General features: G+C 28.4%; 1 protein-coding gene and 2 long non-coding RNA genes across 6 annotated transcripts in view; 1 reads left to right on the top strand and 2 right to left on the bottom strand.

Annotated features, from left to right (window-relative positions):
- Positions 1-25,775, top strand: part of LOC122719378 (ecdysone-induced protein 78C) — a 99,545-nt gene that overhangs the window by 38,758 nt on the left and 35,012 nt on the right. The window lies entirely within an intron of this gene.
- Positions 429-4,694, bottom strand: LOC122719381. The gene is made up of 5 exons (XR_006347586.1): positions 3,866-4,694; positions 3,282-3,499; positions 2,344-2,705; positions 948-1,196; positions 429-868 (listed from the first exon to the last, which is right to left on the bottom strand). It is a non-coding gene; the product is annotated as an uncharacterized LOC122719381 (long non-coding RNA).
- Positions 16,919-22,183, bottom strand: LOC122719382. Of its 2 annotated transcripts, XR_006347588.1 has the most exons (7): positions 21,998-22,183; positions 19,742-20,025; positions 19,262-19,625; positions 19,100-19,190; positions 18,093-18,760; positions 17,976-18,025; positions 16,919-17,908 (listed from the first exon to the last, which is right to left on the bottom strand). It is a non-coding gene; the product is annotated as an uncharacterized LOC122719382 (long non-coding RNA). The 2 variants fall into 2 exon arrangements; XR_006347587.1 differs by having other exon boundaries at positions 19,100-19,625.

The raw sequence follows: 25,775 nt of genomic DNA, 5'->3' as shown, positions 1-25,775 counted from the left end.
TATAGGTGACTATAAATTATAATAAGATTACAGTTTTTATCCTTTAATGATGTAAGAGTTTTTCTATATTTGCAGATATACTTACAAGAATTAAAATAAATTGTTATCTTTTGTGATTTTCATATGGAAATAACTTTTGATCTTTTAGAATTTTTTAAAATTAATAACTCGATTTTAGCTTCATTAAAAATTATACTTTGATACATTTTGACTGAAAGCCTTCGTATATTTTCATTATAGGCTTCGTGTATTGATATTAGAAAATGGCAGAAGATTGATTAAATTATTAAGCCACATTTAATTTATTACTCTTGATATCATAGCTCTTGATTAAAAATTTGTTTAACTATTTATAAATTATTAATATATTTTTTTAAAATCAATGTCTCGAATTTATTTCAAAAGAAGTTATATCTATATCTGTAAAAATAGATAGATATAAGATTAATTTGAATTTCGTAAAATTTAATAATTTCCACAATTATTTCCTCGATCGAAGAATTTTTTTCGAACTTTTATCAGATACAAATTCAAAATTTCGATATCGATCGGAAGAATGGAAAACTTGTTTGGAGATTGGCTGACTTTTACGTGGAATAATCGTAGAAACGTCGATCCAACGCGTCGATACACGCGTTGGCCAAATATTAGATTTCGACGCACGTTGATAACAAACAGCAACAACGTACGTATGTGTCTACTTTGTAGGAATGTAAATAACATTTTTCAGTTAAATAACGTTACATCCATGGCTATAAATCGTGATTCCACGCAAACATCACGAAGACTGGACGAATACGGGGAATATCGGGTTGGAGGTTTTGATGAAATGGTAATATTGAACTATCGACTGTTCGACGATTTGAACCTGAAAAATATTCATCGTATATAGTGTTTAAAGTTTATGAACGAATGTTGAGATAGTGTTCGAAAGTTGTTCGATTTACCAAGAGATTTAGTTATGACCAATTCTTCCTTCTCATTTTTTTTTTTCCTTTAATAGAATTCTTTAATAAATTCGATGATCATTCTTTGAATGTCTGAATTTTTGCATCTACGAATCCTTGAATTTTTCAATTTTTTAATCTTGAAATATTTGAATCTTTGAATATTGGGATCTGTTAATCTTTAAATCCTTAAATCTCTGAATCTTTGGAATTCTTGTATCCTTTTACTTTTGAATTTTTGGATTTTATCTGTAATTTAAATAAACAAATTTTATAACTTGAAACATTATGAATGATATATGATATTAAGTACCATTTATGATTATCTACATTAAAATAATCTATACGTTCTTTTAATACAAGATTGTACCAGAACCTAATGTATAAGACGAAAATTTGGTAGTGAAATTCGCATTGCAGAGGGAGGACTAACTGGCCCCCAGAACTTTCTTCGTTACTTCCGTTCGCGGACGGAAGCGGAACTTAATTAATGCGGGTTCGTTACGCGGTGCGAATATACTGTGCTTTCCAGAATTTCAGATTAAACCTAACTAGAAGCTATACTTTCCTGGGGGAGTTCCAGCTTCTCGCAATAACCTGAGCTCCTTCAACGACTCCAATTAATTGCCATGCTATAATATCAGATTCATTCAGCGATAGAAATACGAACTGCAAATCCATGATTGGGTCGATTATTTAATTAAAAATATTTTGTGAAGTGAATCAAAAAATATTATACATCTTTTTCTTTTGTTTGGATATTTAATTTTTTCATCTTACAGTGCGAAATTTTATGTATCATTGAATCTTTAAATTTTTGAATTATTCAATTCTTGAATTCTTCGAATCTTTAATCAAAATTTTATTATCAGAAACCAAGAAAATAAATAGCAATATTCTGTATATTTATAAGTTTTTAAATTAGCATTATAGTAAGATAGATTTTGATCTTAATAATTAATTTTAGTAATTAATTTTAATACTATTTTATATTAACATTAAAAATGTATTTTCTCTAATATTGCAACTTAACATTCTTCATATCTATCTCATATCTATCTTAATCTTCTCCAAGTAAATATAAAGAGATAAAAAATTTACATAAAATATAATTTTAAAGTATATTCATAAATTCAAAAAAAAATAAATTGTATGTTTAAAAAAGGAAAAAATTTAACATTTATAATAAATTTTTTAATATTACAAAGGAACAAAAATTTTATCTCACTAGACTAGTGTATTAGATTGTTTTTAAAAAAAAAAAAAAAAACTATTACAATTGTGTATATCATCTAATGGTGTACATAAAAGGTATTCTCCTTCGCATTCCAGCAACCACGGAATCCAGCTTTTCCGTTAATGAGAATAATTAGCAACAAGAGGTCGTTGTACTTACGTATATAGCTTAAGGTCGTGTTAAAGTCTCCATTGAATCGAACGTGGGATTTACCCGGTACTTTCAGTTTCCGGTATCTTTCAGATTAAACGCTGCTGACGTCTACGTGTGCATGATTTTCGCCAATGTGTTGCACCATAAAAGGATTTTAATACGTTGAGTTTATATGTCGTTTAATTACCGTCATTCTATATTTTTTTCTTGTTTTACATCGTTAAATGTTACTCCTATAATTTGCATTAAAAACCAGACATTTGGATTTTTCTCATTTCACGTTTAACGAGTTTAAAATTGTCGCTGCTCATTGCTGGCCATTAGCTCACAGAGATTTCACTTCCAATTGATCGAAAGTGGTGTTTTTCCTGTCGTAAGTAGGTTTACATAGTTAATTTCATGCTTATAAATTGAAATTGATATTTACTGGTTAATGAGTTTTTTGTCGCTTTGAAATAAATTCATTTGTTTGAAATAAAGATAAATCTATTTGATAAATATAGATATAAGATATAGAAAAATATTAAAAATTTTAGAATTTTAACTTTAAAATGTGATAGAAAAAGTTTTATTTATTAAAAATATAAATATACTTCAATTTTGATTATTTCATGCAGTAAAATTATACATTGTTATATTGGAATATTTATCTCTGATTTTTCAATACGAAATATTAAAAAAAAATTATTATTATATAAAATATTATATATAACTTTATTATATAAAATAATTTTTATATAATAATTTTTAAAATGAATATTATATGAATTCTTTGTTGGAAAAAATATTTATTTTATAAAAACTGAATTTTATAATGTGAAATATAAATAAAAAAAATAATTATTATTACTCTGTTTGCAAAATGCATATTTGATTTTAAAAAACACAACATTTTGTTTCTAAAAACATGTCCTTCATCAAACAAATATTTAGGAATAACCTACCCTATAAAATATGCATAAGTCAAAGAAAATTGATCCGACGAGTGTAACTCGTGCCGACACCAGAGGTTTAATTGGCAGGTCGGCAATTAGGCGATTAATTAAGTGCAGTTAAGACATAACAGGAGGAACGAACATAGCCTCTTCTTGCGTAATAATGCTCATGGCAGTGAACCTGAAGTCGAAGGCACTTCGCTTCTCACGTCGACAGCGAGAAGCGGCTGCACACGGAAAAAACATTAGCGTCTATCTAGACAATTGTCCCGTATAGTTTTCTTTTGCATAAAGTTTTACATTTCCTAGCTTTATTCTATAAGTAAATTCTAAAAACAAGTTTAACTGATGATTGAAATAAAAAAGAAACCAGGAAATAGAAATTTTATTTATTTTGTATTCTGATGTATTGAATATTATAGTTGAAAATTCAATTTATATGTTTTATTTATTTTATATTATTATTTTATATTATTTTCTTTGATTTATTTCTACATTTTCTCTAATTTGTAAAAAATATTTTAAATTAATTTTTTAAGAACAAATAAAATTAAATAACATGGTTTTAAATAAACGAAATTTAAGCTACATACCGCTGATTCAATACTTTGATAGTCCATCGAATAATCTTTCAATATCAAACTCTCAATTGATAATGACATTTCAGAAGAAAATACTTTTCTCGATAACAAAAAATCTGCTTACAAATTCATCGATTTATTAACGATCGATCGAAAGAGCGATTTAAATCAATCGATTAATTCCGCTTCCGAGAACAAGTACAAGAAACAATACTTATGCATCTCAAGCGGATTCTTCGTTCGAATCTCGACTATTCTTTTGTGCGAGAAGAGAAGAAAGTAGTTTAATTCAATATCGAAATACGATTCGAATTGGTTTTGTCATCCGCAAAAAAAAAAAGCACAAAGAAAAACAATACGGATATGCCTATCCAACCTTCTCCTTTGTTGCCATTTGAATTCAATCCTCCAATTCTCTTCTTCTTTTCATCGAATTTTAGCAGTTTTTTACCAGCATTGTCGTAATTTGTCATCGAGGAGTTAGTTCTCGTGCACATTCGTGGCAATTTGTTCCTTCAACGGGACACTGCTCTCGACAGATAATTCGTTTTATTCATTAGCCTTCACTATCTATCTCTCTTCCTTTTATTCAATCCTCTGTCTTCATCTTTCTCTTATTTCAACTTTCGTTCGTTGTACCTAACCTCCAATGCTTCATTCCGTTAGTTACGTCACAATAGTCGAATTCGACTCGTTTCTCCCTTTTATTTTTCAACAAACATCACCATTTGTCCGCCGTTTTCCTTTCTTCTTTTCATCTATTTTTTTTTTTCTTTTTTATTATTATTCACTGTTTCCGTTATCAGTTTGAATACTCGTGAACGATCAAAAACTAGAAGCGGAATTGTATGAATTTGCTTGTTTACCAATCGAGAAAAAAGTCGATTCGTACTCGATGGCCTACATTCAAACCACGTTTCGAATTCTGATTGGTCCCGTTCGTCGTTTGTTTGAATATTTACAAGAAGAGGGCGCAAAAGGTGTCCATATTCGATAGATAGTTTTCGTTTCGTTTCAACTTCATTTCCGTTCGGTTACGATCGGAATACGTGAAAATGTTTTTTATCGCAAAGTTGGGTATTTACACTTGGCGTCGTTGTACCGCTTTTACATAATTTAGTTATGAGACATTTATTATGTAATTTATCGAGACACGCTTGAGAGAGGCTGGTTGCGTAACTTCCTACATGAGGCTTTACCGCGTGAATTACCGTGCTGAAGTGCTTCGAGATATTCTAACGCCTCGAATCGAAGGTTGTTGTGTACGTTTTTATACACTTTTACTTGTATAAATGGTGAAATAGTTGCAAGAATGTTGAGATTATTCTTTAAATAGCATTTAGGTGTCAGGATGAAATGCGTACAATATTTCGTATGTATCTTAATTTTTTATTTTAAAAAATTTTTTCGTAATTTTTAACTTTTTTGAAGTATCTAAAATTTCTGTTTTATATGCTAATGCATATAATTAGAATGTATTTTAATTTTTTTTTTTTTTTTGGATTTATAAAATACTTTTATAAAATACTTTTTTTCATTTTATTTGTTTTCTCTTATATATATTTTGTTTCTTTTATCTTTCAGCTTTCTATTTTTTTATCGAGGAATATATAACAATTTTTTTTTCTTTAATTTTTTACATTATTTTTATATATTAATTTAGATTTTTGCTTATTTTATAACATATTTTTATATTTATTCTAATTTTTTCCTAAGTTGTCTTCTATTTTATTTTATTATATTACATGTTAATGTAAATTTAAAAATTTTGTTTCATTTATTTTGTATTATTTTTCATAAAATATTTCTTTCTTTTTATTGTTTAGGAATCTAATCTGGATTATTTTTTTTTATGATTTTTCATCTTGTTCACATGTTTTAATCGAAATATTTATTATATTTATACCATGGACAACGTCAGTGTAGTATTTGTTGTTTATTTTAGAATGCAGAATTGCTGGGTGATGTCAGCCATGTTGCTACATAAATCATGACATGAAGTGATCGTTACCAAGCTCGTAAGCCTTGTGTGTATTTGGTCCTAAGATTTTTTTTTTCTGACCTCTATTGCGGTTTCACTTGGCGCGTTTCGTTTCATAGCCAGTCACCCTTGGCATTGTATTGTCACGATATCAACCTCTCTTTGTATTCATATTCTCACTATAGTTAGTCAATGAACTTTGAACTTTAATTGTCGGTAAATCTGACAAATAATCTTTTTCTTTAATCTTATATTTTTTTCATCCATTTACAATAATGTTCTCAAAGCTTTTCCTTTTTTTATGAAAAAATGTAAAATTTATTTTTTAAAAAAGAATCGATACTAATTTATATAAAGTTTAAAATAAATATTTTTTATTTCTTAATAATATGATAAAGTAAAAGTTTGAAAATAAAATTCAGTTTTATTTTATTTCATGTTTTGTATTATTTCCAATATAAAAATGTTTTATTTAGTTTAAACACGTTTTTTCAGATTTAGAAAACTAGTATTATTAAAATGAAAAAAAGTAACTAGATCTGATTCTTACTTTGTAACCAAAGTCGGTTATCATAAAAATGAAAAAAATTGAAAATTTAATGCTAGATATATTTTTTAAACAAATTCAAAAACAACATTTTGTTATATGTATTCTTTTGTATTATGTATGATGGATGAAATTGCTTATTTGAAAGCAGACGATTATTTTTTCGAATGCATCGATGATAAAAAAACATTACTTATCATATTCGCAGTCTTCTAAGGATCAGCGGCGAGTTTATGTTAATGGAGGAAATGGATGGAGCACCTTAAATATAAAGGCTAAGTTCCCAGCTCCATTATCGTAACCTCTGGAGAACACGACTATACAATTACGATATTAATATTTATTTTCCTATTGTTCGACCGTTTGCAATAATTTCATGTTTTCTACTTCGTATCTTTTTGCATCTTGTTTTATATTTTATTTATTTTCTTTTTTTTTTTTATTTATTTTCCTTTTGTAATATTAAAGATTTTATAAACTAATATAAAGTTCATTATAAAATTTATCATTTAATTTAATATTTATTATAAAAAAGAAGTTTTATCAATAAATAGATTATTAATTATGATATTATTAATTTAAATAATTAAATATTATATGGTATATTTATAATATATTATATAATATATTTATATAATTAAATATTGAGCTGCTATATATTTTTTAAAAATTTTCCTCTAAATAATTTTTAGATATATTTTAACATATATTTCTTTTTGATTTCTTCATAAAAAAGTCTTAAAATTCCAATAAATGATCCAATGATAACACGAAAATGGTAACAAAAATCATGAAGTAAATGATAAATTTTCTTTCGTTAACTATTCATCCGATGTAATCATCGTAACTTCGTTCGCATGAATGTAAAACGCATAAACTTATATATATACACGTTCGACTCGTGCTCATGGCAAATTGTGGTTAGAGAAGAGGTTTCACCGTTAGCATCGGGAAGAAAAAACATTTCCATCGACTTTTCTCTTTGTTCCTTGGACGTGTAATGGTACGGAACTAAAGTGGTGAGTACGGGGCAATGGGCGCGTTTACGACGATTTATATCTCGCGCGCATGGCTGTGTCATGGCGCAATTTGTCCCGCGCAGAGGCCAAGCCTTGAAGTCCCTAGACGAATTCTTCTCGCAATGGCCAATGTCATTTTGAATAAAGTTGAAAGTTTTGATTTATATTGTAATTTAGTTTCTTAAGATGAATGAGTAAGCGAAAAATTGTTGTGATATTTATAGACGGATTTTAATTATTAATTTAAACTTTTAATTTATATCTAAAAAATCATAGGTATAGATTCAACATGATTCAATTTTATATTTTAATAATAATTTCTAATAATAAAATCTTAAATTTGAAATATAAATCAGCTTTTTTTTTTATTTGTATGAATATTGTTCGTGTAATTAAAAAAAGTCTATCGAATAATTTTCTTGTTAATTATCAATCAGGAATAACCAAGAAAATTCTATTATTATTTTTATGATAGAAAGAGAACATAATATTTCTATACAATGTAATAATAATGTCAATATCATATTACGATTATTAATGTTCATTTATCCATATCTTGAAATAATATTAAGTGTTCAGTAACTTACGTACGAAAATATAATAACTTATAAAAGGATGGGATATCATAATATATAATGTCTGTAACAAAATGATTATGTATTATGATTTCACCGATCATCGATCATGTTTGAAACATTCTCGGCTCTCACGACATACATAGATATATTCAAACACAGATACGCGCAACTTATTCAATGCTATCGATTTCCCATTAAATGTGGATAAACGTGATCCCGTGAACGATCACGAGAGTCACGCTTCCACGACGTGGGTTTTCGACGTGCAGGAACTTTCGCGATGCGTAGAAAAATGCGTATAGTATATGCGAAAGCATCGTTATGGAAGAAAATTTGTTTCCAACCTTTTTTCTGATGGATCGATGCCAGAAGCTTGGGATGAAATATCGTGGGAAACGTGTATTTCTTTTTTTTTTTTTCTTTTTCTCATTTTCTCCCTCTGTGTATCCGTATGGCGTTTGTTAACGAGGAAACGCTTATGAAATCTCGAGGTGTTCCGCGGATTGCGGCATGCATGCAAAAATATTTCTGCGTATTGTAACGGGAAGAAACAGACATGCAACTAATACCTGCGACTGGTGAGCAAGTTTAAACATGCAAATGTGCATGTTGCTGACGCGTAAAGCGCGATTTCTTAATTTATTCGTTTTTTTCTTTCTTTTCTTCTGTTTTTTTATTTTTTTTTTTTTTTTTTTTTTTTGAAGAAAGAAATGCGGAAACTAGACACGAAATTCGTGTTAATTACTGAATTTGAAATTTTTTGATACGAAAGTTGCTCGTTGTTTAGAAAATATTGAAAAATGGAAATTGAGTTGGATAAAAAAATTGTATTTCGGGAATAAGGATATGCTGTGAATTTCATGTAAATGTAAAATATTTTTTCTTTTTTTTTTTTTTTTCTATTTGAAAGCTTCAGAGAGAAAGTGGAAGAAGTTGTTTTTAATATATATGATGTTAATATAATTCATAGAATATCTTTGGATTCTAAAATAAACATAAAAATTAGTACTTAATATAAAAGTTAATACAAATATATAAATTTTATATATTTTTAAAAGTAACTATTGCATATATATATATATATATATATGAATATTGAATAAAAATATAGATTATTCAAAACAGTTAAATTGGTTAAAAATTGGTTTTAATCAATTCGAATTCGAGATCTATTAAATCTTATTGTTCATAGAATAGATAAAAACAAAAAGAAAGAAATAAAGTATATATATTCAAATTAACATCATTAGTATAGCACTTTGCTACTTTCTCCTTTAAATCTAATGTGCGTAATACGGTTTATGTTTAGTAGAATTAACAAGCCCAGAAATTATTTATTTATCAATAATGTTCATTCTGACTTTACGATGATTTAAACGACCGAAGAGCTTTCTCCTCTAAAATTGTTTTCTTTCAACACATTGCATTAATGATATATAATTATTTTCTGTAACTAAAAGAGGATAAAATCTATATTATTTTATTTTATAGAAATTATTTACCATTTTATATTTATATATACAAAATATCGCTTTCTATAATGCAAAACTTATATAATTTTCAATACGTTGTGTGTTTAATTTCATATTCCATTTATACGAATGATCAACCAATTTTATTATTTCGGATTTAGAAAAAAAAAATCACGAATTACATATATAAATAACAAAATTTTACTTTTGTAGTTTTTTCATGTGATAATTTGTTGTGATAATTTATTCATCAAAAAATTTTCAAATAAAAAATTCAAGTTTTCTAACGACAAATCAAGATATTAGAATATTATATATATTATATAAAAAATTTTTTAATAAATAATCAAGTCAAGAATATCAAAATATTATTGGAATGTTATTAAAATATTCTAATTCTGTTCAAAAGATATATTCTAAGTTATATTAGTATTTTCATATCCATGTAGTGTTGTAATAGAACATTCAATGCTTCTTTTATAGGCATTGATATTTTTTCCATCCAATATTATTCTTTTTATATCTTCTTTTTCTATCTCTTAAAATTGAAAAAGGAAATTCAAATGAAATTTTAAATACAAAAAAAAACGCAATACATATTATATTTCTAATAACTACGTTTAAAAAATGAAAAGTAATAGTATTAACAATTGCCATTTTTAATTTATAAAAAATATAATATATAATATGAACAATATTATAAATTGATTACTATCTTTTTACCTTTTTTTTAGCATTTTCTTCACAAAATATATATTTTCAAATTCATAACTTTTACTTATTGAATATATAATAATCAATTTTTTTAATTTTAATAAAAAAAAATAAAACTATAATATAAATTTATAGTATCAACATTCTTTAATACTAGAATTATAAAATTGATCAAATTGACTGGTTTCAAATTAATTTTTACTTAAATAGAGATATGATTAAATGTAATCATTTATTTTTATAATACCACTTTAAGTCTAATAATCTATATACACATTTGTGATATATTTGTGCATATATACATACATATATTATAAATATTTCAACAATTCAATGATAAAATTTCTATGAGTTTTTCTATAAAAGTAAATAATATTCTCAATTAAAACAAAATTATAATTTATAATAATGAATATCAATTTTATTTTATATTAATTCTTTTTTTAGTATTCTAATTAATATTATTTTTAAAATGAATAACGCAAAAAAATTTAACGATTATTGGAATAGGGAAAAGCGACCGCCTTTTGAGCTCAGGATGTTCCAGTCAACCTCACGACGCAACGAAACGGCTTTTCCACGCCTAGAGATATATCCAGGCGCATTAGTGACATAATTTTCTCGGTGTATTTCTGTAACGTGCCAGAGAAACGGGCAGAGGAGATAGGGGAAGGCAAGTGAGAGTCTGGCGACGCCGGTCGTCTGGGTCTCTCTCGCTTAGGCGAGTTTATCGACATTGCATTTCCGCGTTTTCGTTGCACAACACCTGTTCACTGTCCATATAATCTCATCCCAATAATCATCTCGAAAGTCTGTGACATCGAACAAATAAATCGACATTGGAATGTCTATCTTTGGTCTTCCATCGTATTTTAATTAGAATATTGTCACATTCGAATCATTATTTTATATTTTGATTGCTTTCTCCAAAAGATGAAATAGAGATTATTTTAAAAATATTTGATGGCTAAAAGAAGAAAATATTAAGTATTATAGTATATTTTTCTTATAAAAAAAATTGTAACATTTGAATCTTATTAAAGTCTATCAATTTTAAATCTTTCAGAAAATTAGTAAATTTAAAATAAATTTTTAGAGCATATTTTTACATAAGAAAGGATTAATTTTAAGTAAGATTTAGTTTAAGTTAACCTTTCGTTATATTGTAATATTGAATCTATGATAAATATTATCTACATTAAATTGTTTTAGGTTATGTTGGATGTTCGACAAGATAAATTAAGTTAAAATTATAAAATTTCACATTTTATTTTATATTATATTTAGTTTTCTAATATGTAAAATTAATAAAAATTCCAGATGGATATCTATTTAGAAATTTAGAAATTTAAATTCCAGGGAACTGAAACTTTGCGTGTCAGTTTTTTTTTTTATCATAACCTACAAAATTACAAAGAATATATATTCGAAAGATTTCAGATTTTAAGAATTAAAAAGGAAAAATTATATATCATTTTTTTTCAGAATAAAAAATCAAAAAATCTGGCAAAAATTTCTGTTCAAATTTATGATTTTGTAACAATTTAATAATTGAATATTCAAACGAGACACTCTAAATAAAGATTTACATCTTATTATATATTAATAAAAGTGAGAATCGCCACCCAGTAAATGGTACCATGCGTGAGACCAGCCGAAGATATTCCTGAAGCAACCATATATCTTTGGAATTGCATAACGTGCGCCTAGTGCACCGTGTGGAAAAAGAGAAAAAGGCGGAACGAGAGAAACGACAGTTAATAAGAGACCGCGTGAGACAGAGAAGGAGAAAGTGAGAATCGGTAATGTGGAGAGGAGAAAGAAAACGAGATACCCAATGTCTCTCCTCCATTGCAGCATAGAGATCGTCTGTAGAAAGTGCATCGGGAAAGCGAAAGAGATGCATAAATGTGACCATAAATTATGACTCGCGCCTGTGTACGCTTATGGAATCTGTCTCGAGTATCCCTTTGGCTTAGTGAAGATTAGCTATGTCCTTTAACGAATGTTTTGTTTCTTATTAGAGAAAGGTGATTATAAAAATAAAACCTTATGCCAATAGGATATCCTTTCATTTCTAATAATAACTTAATTTTTTATTTTACTCGTTAAAAAAATAACAATTTTATTATTAGGAAATTGTTAAAATTGAATGATATTAAATATTTTTAATATAAATATAAATATAAATATTTAATATAATATAAATATAAAAGTTAATTGAGCCCTAGGATTTGAAAATATCGGTAGTATAATGTTGAAAGGTATACCGTGGAGAGACCAAAGTTTGAAGTAAAGTACGAGATCCAAGAGAGGATTTGTTCCCGCGAGGAAGAGGAACCAATTCAGGGATTGAGAAAGTTGAGAAGCTGATGGATGAAACAGGAGAATGATAGGAATCGTGTTGTTGGAATCTTGTTTTGAATTCGGTTGCTTTGACGTACTAGCCAAGAGTTTAGAACTATTTTCCCAGTTGTCTATATCAAATTCAACGTTAATAATATAATTAAATAAAATAAAAGATGACTTTAAACTTTAAATTGCTCTTTTCACTTTATGAATCTTATAAATCTTAACTGTCGTTTCTTAATTTTAACTTAATTCATCTTGTCGAACATTCAACATAACCTAAAACAATTTAATGTAGATAATATTTATCATAGATCCAATATTACAATATAACGAAAGGTTAACTTAAATTAAATCTTATTTAAAATGTTAATCCTTTCTTATGCAAAGAAAATCACTATTGTTTCTTTTAAACGTTGTTTTGTTTCCTTTTGTTCATTGTATCGAAGATTTAATATAGTTAGTTTAAAAATAATAATTCAGACAATAGAATTTATCATAGATCCATTACTATAACAAAAGATTAATTTAAATTGAATCGAATTCTTTTATTTTATACAAAACGATTATCATTCCTTTTAATTGATTGCGTCGAAGATCCAACATAACCTAAACATAGCAACTTACCGTAAACGATAAAATTTATCACGTGTCAAGTACATACTGCAACGTAAAAGAGAAGCGATGGAGAATGTCAGGTGAAGAAACACCGGCGCCGTGAAACCGCATCGTCGAATCGGGTTGGAATAATCAAATTAGCAGGCGAGTAGCAACAGACTACAGAGTTGAGCTGACAATAGCGAAAACTCGTTCGAGTTGCATCGCAGTGTTTGAGAGTTCTCGCAGGATGGTAGAGGACGCGACGGTTGTACGGAGAAGTTTGGAACGCGGCCTCGACCCGAGTCGGAGAGCCACTTCACGGCATTTAGCAGCCCTTGTTTACAAGGAAGCGGCGCGCATCGCATATATTTACTCGGGTCACAGCATTCGTATTCCAGCCGACTGTGTTCGTCCGTTCGTACTCCGCCATGCAGAAGTGCAGTGTGCGAGTGTGCCTCTAGTGCCGATACGTGCTGGTATTTCCAACAGGCAACCGATTCCAGGGCCGGCCCTCGGTTTATTGTCGAGTTGTGTTCGTTGAAAATTGTCACTCTTTAACAAATAGCTTCGTTTATGATTTTGAGAGATTTTTTTCTGTCTTGTGAGGAAGTTTTGATTAGTTGATTATTGAAAAGAAAATGTGGATAATATTACTGAAAGTATTAATCGGAAATATTTAGGTTAGGTTAATATTTGAAGACATTGCTAAGTTGAAAAGCTTATTTTCATGCTTCTATTTTTATATATCTCTTGAATTCTAGTTTCTCCTAGAAATATTATCTTTTAATTATGTTATAAATAATTATTTATTTTTTTATTTTTAAAAATTTTGATTTTGATAAAATTAATACAAAGTTTAATTTCATAATTTATATTATGGCAAATTAAATTAAAAATAATACAATTATGTAACAAATACTTCTTTTTTTCAAATTACACGAATATTTTTTCATTTATTAATTTTTATTTTAATATGCTTTTTTTTCAAATCTCCAAAAGAAATGTTGTACATCTGTATAACACTTAAATCTCAAATTTATAATAATTGTAATAAAGAAAAAAAAATACAATTATCCTTAAAAGCAGTTATTACGATAATTTTTCGTTAATATTTGGGTCCAATCCTTTTCTATTGATTGATATTGATGGTATTGATATATTTATTTTTTCAAAGGATGTTGTGAGATATTTTTAATTATTCAAATGGTTGATTTTATATAAGTACAACACAGAAAAATTATAGTTATATTAACAATTTTTAATATTTTTCATTTTTTTGTGTTTTTTCATTAAAATTTAATAAATGAATTTTAATAACATTTATATATAATAATTTAAAATTTCCAATATTCACTTTTTAAATAAAATTTAAAAATACGAATGAACTATAATAACAACGTTTATTTTTTGAGTCAAGATAAATCTTCATAATGAATTTGTAATGGAATAAACTTGAATACAAGAGATCTTATTAGACAAATTTATCAGAGACAGTATCTGAAAATAAAATTTATTACAATTCAGAAACTAGGTTAAGCACTTGAATATTGGAATTCATTGTCGAAGCAAATTCCAACGAAAGCGTAATACTTTGAATATCTAATTAAGTAATAAACAAAGAATTTAAATTATGTGCAAAGGTAGATAACTTGAAAGTTTCTTAATTAAATTATATTAAAAAAAGAAAAATAAATAAATAGTTTAAAAAATTGAACAATATATTTTGGAATTTTAGGTTAGGTTTAGAATAATAGGTTGATATATTTTGAAATTATGATATTCTTATTTATTTCGAAATTATTATTTTTAAAATTAAATAACAAATATTGATTTAATAAATTTTTATATATATATTTTTTTGCGTAATCGAAATAATATTAACAATGAAATTTTACAAGTCATAAATTAAATATAATACTAACAATTATTAATTCTAACGAATGAATTCTTTTATCTACATCAATTGAAAAATTTGTATATATTACAGTAAAACCAAATTAATAAAAATTAAAAACGAGATAATCAGTTTCTAAAAATTAGTCATAAACAAAAAAATATTAATAATAATAAAGATAAAAACAAATCAATTAAAAGAATTTTTATCCTTATAATTGTACTTCGCAACTTTATTTAACCATTCAAGCAAAAGTGGTGACAAATCGAAAACGCGATTCGCGTTAATTAAATCTCAATTAAAAATATTAACCATATAGCAGCGATTATTCTTCGAGATATTATTCACGAGCGAAAATTGAAATTAATTAAGCAGTGTTCCTCAAGAGATCGCCTCTTCTCTCGATAAATCCGCGAACTTAACGATACGCTCGTTGATTTCGCGTATTCACTCATCCCACGACCCAATTTTTTTCCACCGTTATCCGAATATAAATCAGGTCGTATGTGTGTCAAGAGATCGATAACGTACACGATATACGTACGTATAATGCGCGATGATTAATCTGGCGAGAACAACGACCGATAAACATGAAATACGAAATCATGTGGATGAACGAATAATAATAACAGTGAGGACGGAAATGTATCGTGATAATTTAAAATCTTTATTCGGTGAATTGTCAAATATTCTATACCGGGAATAAAAATGTCATCGAATATTCATTACTTTTTTTTTCATTATTTGAAATTGGATATCTTCTGACGTATTATGATGAAAACTTTTTTGATTTATTTTTGTCTTTGTATTTTAACATAATTAGATGTGTATATTTTACTATCATCGTATCTATTAAAGATAATTAAAACAATGTTAAATTTTGGATTAAAATTAATGTCTATTCCAGTTAAAATAAATATGATTTGATATTTGGCGAATAAAAATATATATTAAATAAAATTTAAATAAAATTTGGTAAATATATCCAGTGATTTATATCTTTTAATTTTTTAATTTATATATGATTAAAATTCAATTGTAGCTGTTATTAAAATTTATTATTTGCGCAATTATTTATTATATGATTATAATTTAATAATTGATAACTATTATAGATTGATAATCGTATTGAATATTATTGAAAATATATTAATAAGTATCCAAAGCAAGATATTTTTCTTAACTTTAATTAGAGATTCTCATAATATCAAAATTGGTGTTATAATGACCTTAATCTCAAAATCATTACGATTTTAAGTTATCTTGAGTATTGATATTAATCTCAAGATTAATTTAATTAATTATATTTCAAGACTTTTTTAGGATTGAGACTCAAATTAACTCATTAAAATCAAAGGAGATCTTAAAACAAAAAAAACGCTGAAGATAATTTTATGATCACAAGAATATTCAGATTATACAATCACTAAAATCCTAAAAGAGAAAATTCTGAGAACAAAGAAGCTCTGACACAAATAAAACCCAAATTAACTTTAATGTTACAATTTAATTAATTAACCTTAAGCATAATTCTGGGCCTACAGGGACACTGACACTATTTGATCTCTAATCTGAGGATTAAGGTTGATATCTCAGTGACTCTGGGACCAAGAGAATCCTGAGCCTAGGGGACTCTGGAGATAAATGATCCAGATGATCGTATCAACCATCAAGAAAATATAAGTTTTTATTCTAATGTAATGATTATCATAATATCAAATAAAATGAAGAATTTTTAATTTATAATTATGTAATGTAATTACTAATTATAATTAATTTACAATAATTATATTATCATAAAAGATTGCTTAGTAAATTATCTTAATATATTGATTCAAAATAAAAATCTAAGAATATTTTTTTAATGTAAAAATGGATTTTCAATATTTTTTTACATCTAGAAAATTTATATGAACATTATGGCTATTATTGTCAGATAGTTTTGTCTGTTTATTACTCTCAATAATTTAACAACACATCGTAAACCTGAAATTTATGAAGCATAAGTGACAGATATAAGAAGTTATTAGTTATTTTTTCATATCTGATTCGAATTCCATAAATTCTCTAATATATCTGATCCTATCAGCTGATAGCTATCTATTTCACAAATTTTATAGGTCCATATTTGTTACGAGTCTATAAATATATGATATAATGTATGATGATACGAATAAAGAAAATTTTAGTCTTATAAAAATTTTTGAATTATAGAGATTCAAGTTATATAAGTTCAATATTATTATATTTTCTGTGACAATAGGAATGCACTATTTCTGTTGCGCGTAATTACATATACCGTTAAACGTACAAGTATAAGGTGTCGTGGTTGTATTGATCGTAATTACCTGTACCGTTAAATATAAACACGCGACTGAATGATATCTACCATTGGTTCGTTTCCTTTCACGTTGTAATTCGAAAGACATGACTAATCTAACGCGCCTATTACAACGATATTTCTTGTGTCTTTATCGAGTATCATTTAGTTTCACGTTTCTTCAATTATGACATTATATCGAGTAATTGGATAGCCTGAAATCGAATTTTGAAATCGAATCTTTATCCATGAACGATAATTTTTCACGTTAAAGTTAATGATTTTCATTCACTTTCTAATTCCTTTTCTAATATGTACTTTCTTCTCTATATTATTTTCATGCACATATGTTCGTATTCGTACTTATAAATTCATAATTGCGTTTCAATCATCTTAATACATTTAAGTTTGAATTTGATTGATTACATATCATCAATCAATATTCTGAATTGAAGGAAAAATTATGGCATAAATTACATATGTCAAACATAGCACCTCTATTTGATAAAATTTATAGCAAAAATATCAGAATGACCAGAGATTAATCATAAAATTTTACAGCAAAAAGATATCCTCTATCCCTAAAATAAAACAAAATTTTATCAACATTATCAAAAATCAAAATAACAAAAATAAAATAAAACTTACCCCTTTTATTAATTCCTAAATTTTCATCTTTCTTAAAAGATTCTCTATCCCTAAAATAAAACAAAATCTTATTATCATTATCAAAAATCAAAATAACAAAAATAAAATAAAACTTACCCCTTTCATTAATTCCTAAATTTTCACCTTTCTTAAAAGATAATATGGAAGACACTTTCCAAAGAAAGTTATATCCCGAAAATCATCGGCATCATCGTTCCTCTTCACCCTGCAATGATCTCTATTTAAAAAAAAAAAGTGCACAACTTTCCTGTTCGACGAGGTAAAGGATGGTCGTGATCGAGCAAAACGCTCGCCTCGATTCAGAGCAACTTTCGACCATCTTATCCGCTCACGAATCCGCAATGGGCTCCCATTATTTAATCAACGAAACGTCTCGTTAGCGATCTAGGTCACATACGAGCACGTTTCCCGTGTCTTCCACGGGTCGAACGTAAATCTGGAACCGGTGCATCGGTGAGTCTCCTCCTTGGACTCGCCAAACTCTCTCTCTCTCTCTCTCTCTCTCTCTCTCTCTCTCTCTCTCTCTCTCTCTCTCTTTCTCTCTCTGTCTCTTTCCTTTCATCCTTGCCACGTTTCCGGAACGTCTGGCGTCGTAGCGAGCACGCATCGTTGCCCCTTGACAATGGCCAAACTCTGATGGCTCTTGTGTACACGTTGATTCAAGCGAACGATAACGTTTCGCGCCAAGAACGCGTTTTCCAGTCACGATCGCATATTTGTTCTTATCGAGGAGAGAAGATTATCGGAAAGAAGGAAGTGTATACCTTAAAATTATTCAAAAATTTTATACGATATATATATTATAAATCTCTATAGGTGTCAATTCTTTCTGATTTGCAACCGCCTTTGGAAATATTCAATTTCCGATTTTTTTTTTTATAGTAAATAAGAAAAATTTTTAAAATTAACGTAGTTTAGTTTAACGAAGAATGACTAGAATTATGATTTTTGAATTCAGTAGTAAGAGGATTTATATACATTTTAAATAAATGTTAAAAATTATTATTTAAATATGATAACTGCAATTACTCTGAATTGATCACCTATAGATAATGCTATAAATAAAATATTTTTATTTTTTCGGTTAAAAAAAAATATCTTACATCAATTGTCATGAAAGAAGATTACGTCAGTATACCTTTGCACAATTTTCATTCAATTTCCATGCCGTAAATTTTAATCTTATAAAATTATCTGTAAAAAAAAAATTATCAAATAATTTATCAATTTACATTAATATCCATTTATTTAATAATAATCAGTACAAATTGAAATCGTAAGATGCATTGATAATCCTTTCATAAATGCAAATATATTCCCAGCCATGTATCAGACAAGTATATATGCATGTATATCTAGCCAATCGATCGAGATTTCTCATTCCTCGGTTCACGTGCAATCATCGAAACATCCAAGTTGGTTAAATTTCATCCACGTGGCATCCAATCGTGTTAATTAATACTATCGTGGAATCACACGACTATATCCATCCAAATTACATTTCCACAAGTGAACTTTCTATATAAAGCGAATCTCTCGTTCGAAAAACCCGCCATAGAAATGCAACGGCTTTCAAATAATTCGAATAAAAAGCGGGAAAGTCTGAGAAATTCATATTCGGCATCCCATCTACAGCCAATTGATGTAATATTTAATGAAATTACTCGACGAAATTAATTCGCGATATACAGGCCGGTGAATGAAAATCTTAGATGGCACCACTTGTATCAGAGGCCATTAATTACCTCGATTCTTAATTAATTAGCATCCTTACAAGATACTCGTCCGTATCTCGAGCACTTTGAATATACACGACGACACTTCGTTGACCATTTTCCATTTTATCATTTTCGAGGTGGAACGAAAACGTTGGCTCACGAGAGAACGTTTATTAATATTCTGTATAAAAGGAAGGATACATTTTCGAAATGAAATTTTATGGATGCGAATCGTTTTTCTCTTTCTATTCTGATTCGTATTTATTAAAGCTCTTTCTGAAGAAAATTCTCGGTTTCCATGTAGAAATCAACTGAAAATAAAAAAGAAAAATGTCAATATAGACATATAAATATATAGAAGAAAAATAACCAATAAAAAATAAGTTCAGAAACTGAAACAAGATACAAATTTCTTTTTTTTTGCTGTACAAGATACAATAATTTAATAAGAAGATTTATTCTTTGATTTTCAAAGATAAAAAACTGTGTATATTAATTTAATTTTGTCAAATGATATTATTTATATTATTATTTTTTTTCCATAAATTCAATTTTACCGAATGTCCTGCATATGCAAAAGTATTCTTTACGTTGTCTATTACATCTCTAAGCTGCGTGGCAATAATTTTCGTACGATTAATTTTAATTCCACGTTTCGTATTATCTATTGAAACCAAAGACTGCAAATACGTGACGGCCATACTACGGTCATCGGTGCTACGTGATCTAGTAAATACAATTTCAACAGGAAGATGGAACGTTTGCATACAAAGATGAAAAACGAAATACCTTGTCAGATATTTTTAACAGACATTAACTGCAATCACTTACATTTTCTTAAAATTTATTAGCTTCTCCACAAAAGTTCATTTAACTCTTCCAAGAATAAATTCTTTTACAATTACTTTTACAAAGAAAATACAATTCCAATATTTAAAAATCCATTTCACCGTTAAAACTAACTAAAATATTACATCTCTTATTCACTCTCTCTGTATATGTACAATTTATATACAATTTTCTCTATCTATCTACAATACATTGAACCTTCAAAAAAAAAAATAACTCACAATTTCCATTAAACTTTCTTCTAAAAAAAAATAAAGAAATAAAAAGAATAAAAAGAAGAAATAACAGAGAAGAAACACTGTTCGTCCCACTTTCTAGAAAACGTTCTGTACAAACTTACAAACCAGTAATTCGCAAAGGAAGAAAAAAAAAGAAGAAGAAGAAGAAGAAGAAGAAGAAGAAAGAGGACGTTTTCAATGTAATTTTTTTTCCCCCCCTCCACCCCGACCGAAGTTAATGGGCAAAACGATTCCGTGCACCGAAGCCTGCTCGCGAAATTCCCCGATAAATACACAGGAAACGAGCCCGCATAACGATAGAAATCGATAACATCCGACGCGATAATATCGCCGTGGCAGCGTTTATTCAAACGCTCCCCGTGTTTTCGCTGCACGGCTGATTTCGAAACAAAGCCGAAACGGGGCCCCGGATAATGTCGTAGACGCGTGTATCATCCGCTTTGATGGATTATGGAATATACTTTACGGTCGGCCCGTTTCATTTTCACTCGCGCGAAAATTTGCTTTCGGTTTTTCGCACAAAATATTTACATGAACATAGGCGCACACTCGTGAATGTAATACAATTTTTGGAAATCGTTTGAAATGTGGCCCGATCAAAATGGAAATATTGATTCGTCGCTGCGAAAGAGGATGGAATGTTTGATTGATGGAAATAATTTACTTCTCGAATTATTATGTTTGGTATGATATTTTGAAAATTTAAAAAATAAATATTTTTGCAAGGCAAAAGTGATTTTCATACGTCTTCCACGTGAAAAAATGTTTTTGAAAAATCATATTTATAACTCGATATTTAATAAATAAAAAGAAATAATTTTTTTTTTTTGTTTTTTCATTTCAATTCAATATTCTATAAATTATATTTGGTACATATGTAAGTTAAAATAACTCGCTTATCTGGACTTATATCGTTATATATGATTCATACTCTTTAACCATGGTTTCTTGAATTTTTTCTCCTTTTCTTTTTCTTCGTATAATTTCAATAAGCTATACAATTCATATGAATGTTCAATATCTTTGAAATTTTAAAATGAATAGCAAAAAAAAAAAAAAAAAAAGAAAAAAGAAAGAAACATACCCATTCTATATAGAATAATTGAAAGAATAGAAAAATTTCGCTACGCAGAATAAGGAAACGAATGAATATTAAAATAACAAATAGTTGGAACTACTAAACACGTACACATACCAGTTGGAAAAGCTGCTTTTCCTGGAACATCTCTCAAAACGTGTGGAACATCTTAATTACATTTAAACATCATATATTTTACAACATTCCTCAAGATTCCTCCATTTCATCTTGAACTTCACTATTTTCACCTATTACACGCTGATTTTTTCTTACCTCCTTATTAAGTATAATAAGCGTGGAATCTCCAATATCACGTACTTCCGTTAGAAACTCATTCAACTACCATTTCACCGGCAAAAAAAATAACTCGACGTTTGAGCACTCGATAATAACTTGTCGAGCTGTAGAAACGTGGACAATCATAAATATGAAGATAAATAAGGCACGGTTAATTAACGGTATAACAGATTTCGCGGACATAATTTATCGATACCATTGACGCTTAATTAATAGCCGAGAAGGACAACGATTTTTTCGAAGGAGAAAAATCGTTAAGACGTTTGAAAATAGTCCGAGAATTCCGTTATTGTTACAATAATAATTTCAATTTGATAAAATGATGATGATCGAAGTTAACAGATCTCGTTTTAACTCTGTCATTGAAACGTGGAGAATTCAGAATTCAGTCAGGAATTTTTCATCATTCGATCACCACCGTCCATGCACAATTTCGCTTTGAATATTATAGTGTGAAACATGGAAACGCTTTTATTGAATATCGATAACAACAATATTAGTCACAGTTCTGTAAGAATGTTTTGACGTTGTTCATCCATTACGTGTCATCCTGTCATTTCCGGTTTCGAATCTATATAAAACTATATAAATCGAATCATTGAATCGTATAATTATCCTAAAACAATTTTGTATCAATAACATTTATTTATATTCGTTGATAAATCTTTTTCCTTTAAGAAAACTCGTCAAATTTCAACGATAAAGAAGGGTGGAGCTTGAAATGATCCATCGAATCATTAAAGATATGAATATAACGATGATGATCAAGAATCGAGCAGCAAGATGAACAAATTTAAAAATTAATTGCGGCAAATTGATTTAATGCGATTTATAATAAAACAACGAGGAGAAATTTTAATCCTTTCTGCCTTCCTCAGTTTAAACAATCTTAGTTTAAACACGAAATATCACGATTCGTTTCAGACCAAATTCGATTTCATATATATCATATACATATATATATATCAGTTTAACAACAGATATTTAAAAATAATATTCCTCCTGTGTATAGTGGCAAAATTCTAAACTGAATGCAATATATCAGAAGAAAGTTCAATCGTGTTTTGGACGAAACTTCAGCCACGTATCGTTTCAAAATATTCTTTTCCAGAATATTATTATTATAACTGAAACGTTGAGGGACGTTTGGTGTACCCTATATTTGTCACGAGGAATCCTCTGTGGGATGGAACTGTGATCAGTTTGATGGGAGAAGCGTGTTCGCGCGTTCACCATCCCTGCCACCATCCTCGGCTGTAATTAAACACGGTGCCGACAAATTGCATTCGTTGCGCGACATGGAGGGGGTTTTCGTATCCGATGTCCCTGTTTTGTTATTCGACAACGTGACTTATCTCATATACGCGCCGGATCTGTTCGCGATTTTGGGAAAAATCGAGGGCGATGCATTTCGTGTGGGTGAAGAGAAGAATTAAAGGAGATGATGAGAAAAAAGATAGAAGGAAGATTGGAACGAAAGATCGTTCAATCATTATTTAAAATAATATAATAAGATTCGTTTATCATTGAAATTAGTGCATTTAACACGATTCAAATATTCTACACACATATAACATATAAGACTCAGAAATCTTTAGTTACAATTTGTTTGATACAAGATAAGGAAAAAATAAATAATTTTTTTTTTTTTGAGGAAACAAAACTCGAGAGTATTAAAAAATTTGATTCAAAGGGGGGAAGGATAAAAATGGTAGAAGGGGGAGGGGAAAAAAATGGCACAAAGGTAAAGGAGAAGGGGATGAAGCGAATGATGAGACAAACAAGAGGGCCGGAAAGTGGCCGTATAAACGGAAGTGCGCGTTAAAAAGGGTATAAAGGGGTGAAAAGTCGGGGCGAATCAGTGGGACAGAATGAAAGTAAAACACGGAGTACAAATAAGAATGGAAACGATCGTGAAGGAAAAGGGAGGGTTTGAAGCAGGGTAGGAGGGGGGAAGAGGGAAAGGGAAAGTCGAGAAGCTCGGGCAAATGAAAAACGGGGCGGGTTGGCTGGTAAAGGTGCATCAAGGTATGAAAAATAAAGAGACAGAGGAAAGGAGGAACGGGTTCATATGAAAGCTGCCGCGAGCGCAACATGCAAACAAACAGCATGTCTATCTTTGTGCTTTCGAATATGCACAAAACGCACAAAGAATGTTGCGCATTTACCAAAGTTTGTTTAAGAGTTCCGCCCAGTTGCAATTTCAGGATCGTGCAATGTTTGCCCGATCGAAGCACGAAATTGTTCCCGTAATTTAAACGTTTTAACATGCTTTTGTATTGAAATAATTAGGTGTATTTTATTACAACGTATTCTATTCGCGTATATATATATATATATATATGTATGTATATAAAGAAAATTTTTAAGAGAAAAATTTTTATTATAAACAAATATGTAATAAAAGTCGTAACTAATATTTCTTCAGGATGCTAATATTTTTCGATGCATAACGGAAGAAAGCACGCGTGATAATTGAAACATTTATGTAAGAATATATTTTTAGAAGTAACAATGGAAAAAGATGAACGTGAGCTCCGTGTCGCAGAAAGGAATTTCATTTTCGCGATCATTCAATGCAAATAAAAAAAGAAAAAAAAAAAAAAAGAAGAGAAAGAGCTCGTTAACGCGACTTCGTTAACCGTAAAGCGATTGCTACTCTTCGTTTAATAGCTCGATGCGATATTTTAAAAGTATGCTCGAATCACCAAGGATGGAAGCAACGAATGAGAAACGGAGCATAGATAATTCAGATTCGTTGTCACGCGAAAAAAAATATTGAAGTATTTTCTTTTTTTAAATATTCTAACAATTTACAGTACTATAAAATATTAACTATCATTTACCAATTTTCATGCAGAGATTTATGAAGATTCAGAAGTAAATTTAAGAGATATACTGTAATAAACTGTATCTTTTTATTACTTGTTTAATTCATATTTTCAAAAATTGCAAAACTATTATATCGAAGCAATAATTCTCCAGTATTCTAAAGTATTTTTCTGCGAGACATTAATTTTCACGATATTAAAAAAATATTGATGATATTATAATTATCCATATCATAAAATATTTTTTTCATTGTAGAATTGTAACACTTATCACATCTTTATGAAGACACGTATATCAACGTTTCAATAAAATAGAACATTAATATTTACATTACTACAACATGAAATTTATTTCTTCATTTCAATTCCTATACAAGCTGATTGGCGATGGTAATAATCATCCCTCGAGAAAAACGTTAAACGTACAACATGAAAGACGATTCATTGTGCTGCGAAAAGGCGCAAATAGAAATCCACTAGATAGAAATGGATAGAAAATTTTAAATTTTAACTTTAAGAATAAAATTACTTTAACAAATAATTTATTATTCGCAACAATTAATTATAGCGTCGAAGTCAATTATAGAATAATATGTTATTCGAGCATTTTAAAGTTTTAATGTTATTTGAAATAATTTTATTTGAAATTTTAACCAATTAATTTTTCAACTCGTTAGTGCCTAACTGTGCTCTAGAGTTCGTGAGAAGCGATGCAGCTCGTAAGCAAATACAACGGCGTGAAAAAAACGAAATCGCCGCATCCCTGT

Source organism: Apis laboriosa, unplaced genomic scaffold, assembly GCF_014066325.1.
Source record: "Apis laboriosa isolate Shangri-la unplaced genomic scaffold, ASM1406632v1 scaffold74_cov149, whole genome shotgun sequence".
Lineage (NCBI taxonomy): Eukaryota > Metazoa > Arthropoda > Insecta > Hymenoptera > Apidae > Apis > Apis laboriosa.
This window is presented reverse-complemented; position numbering and strand designations above follow the sequence as displayed.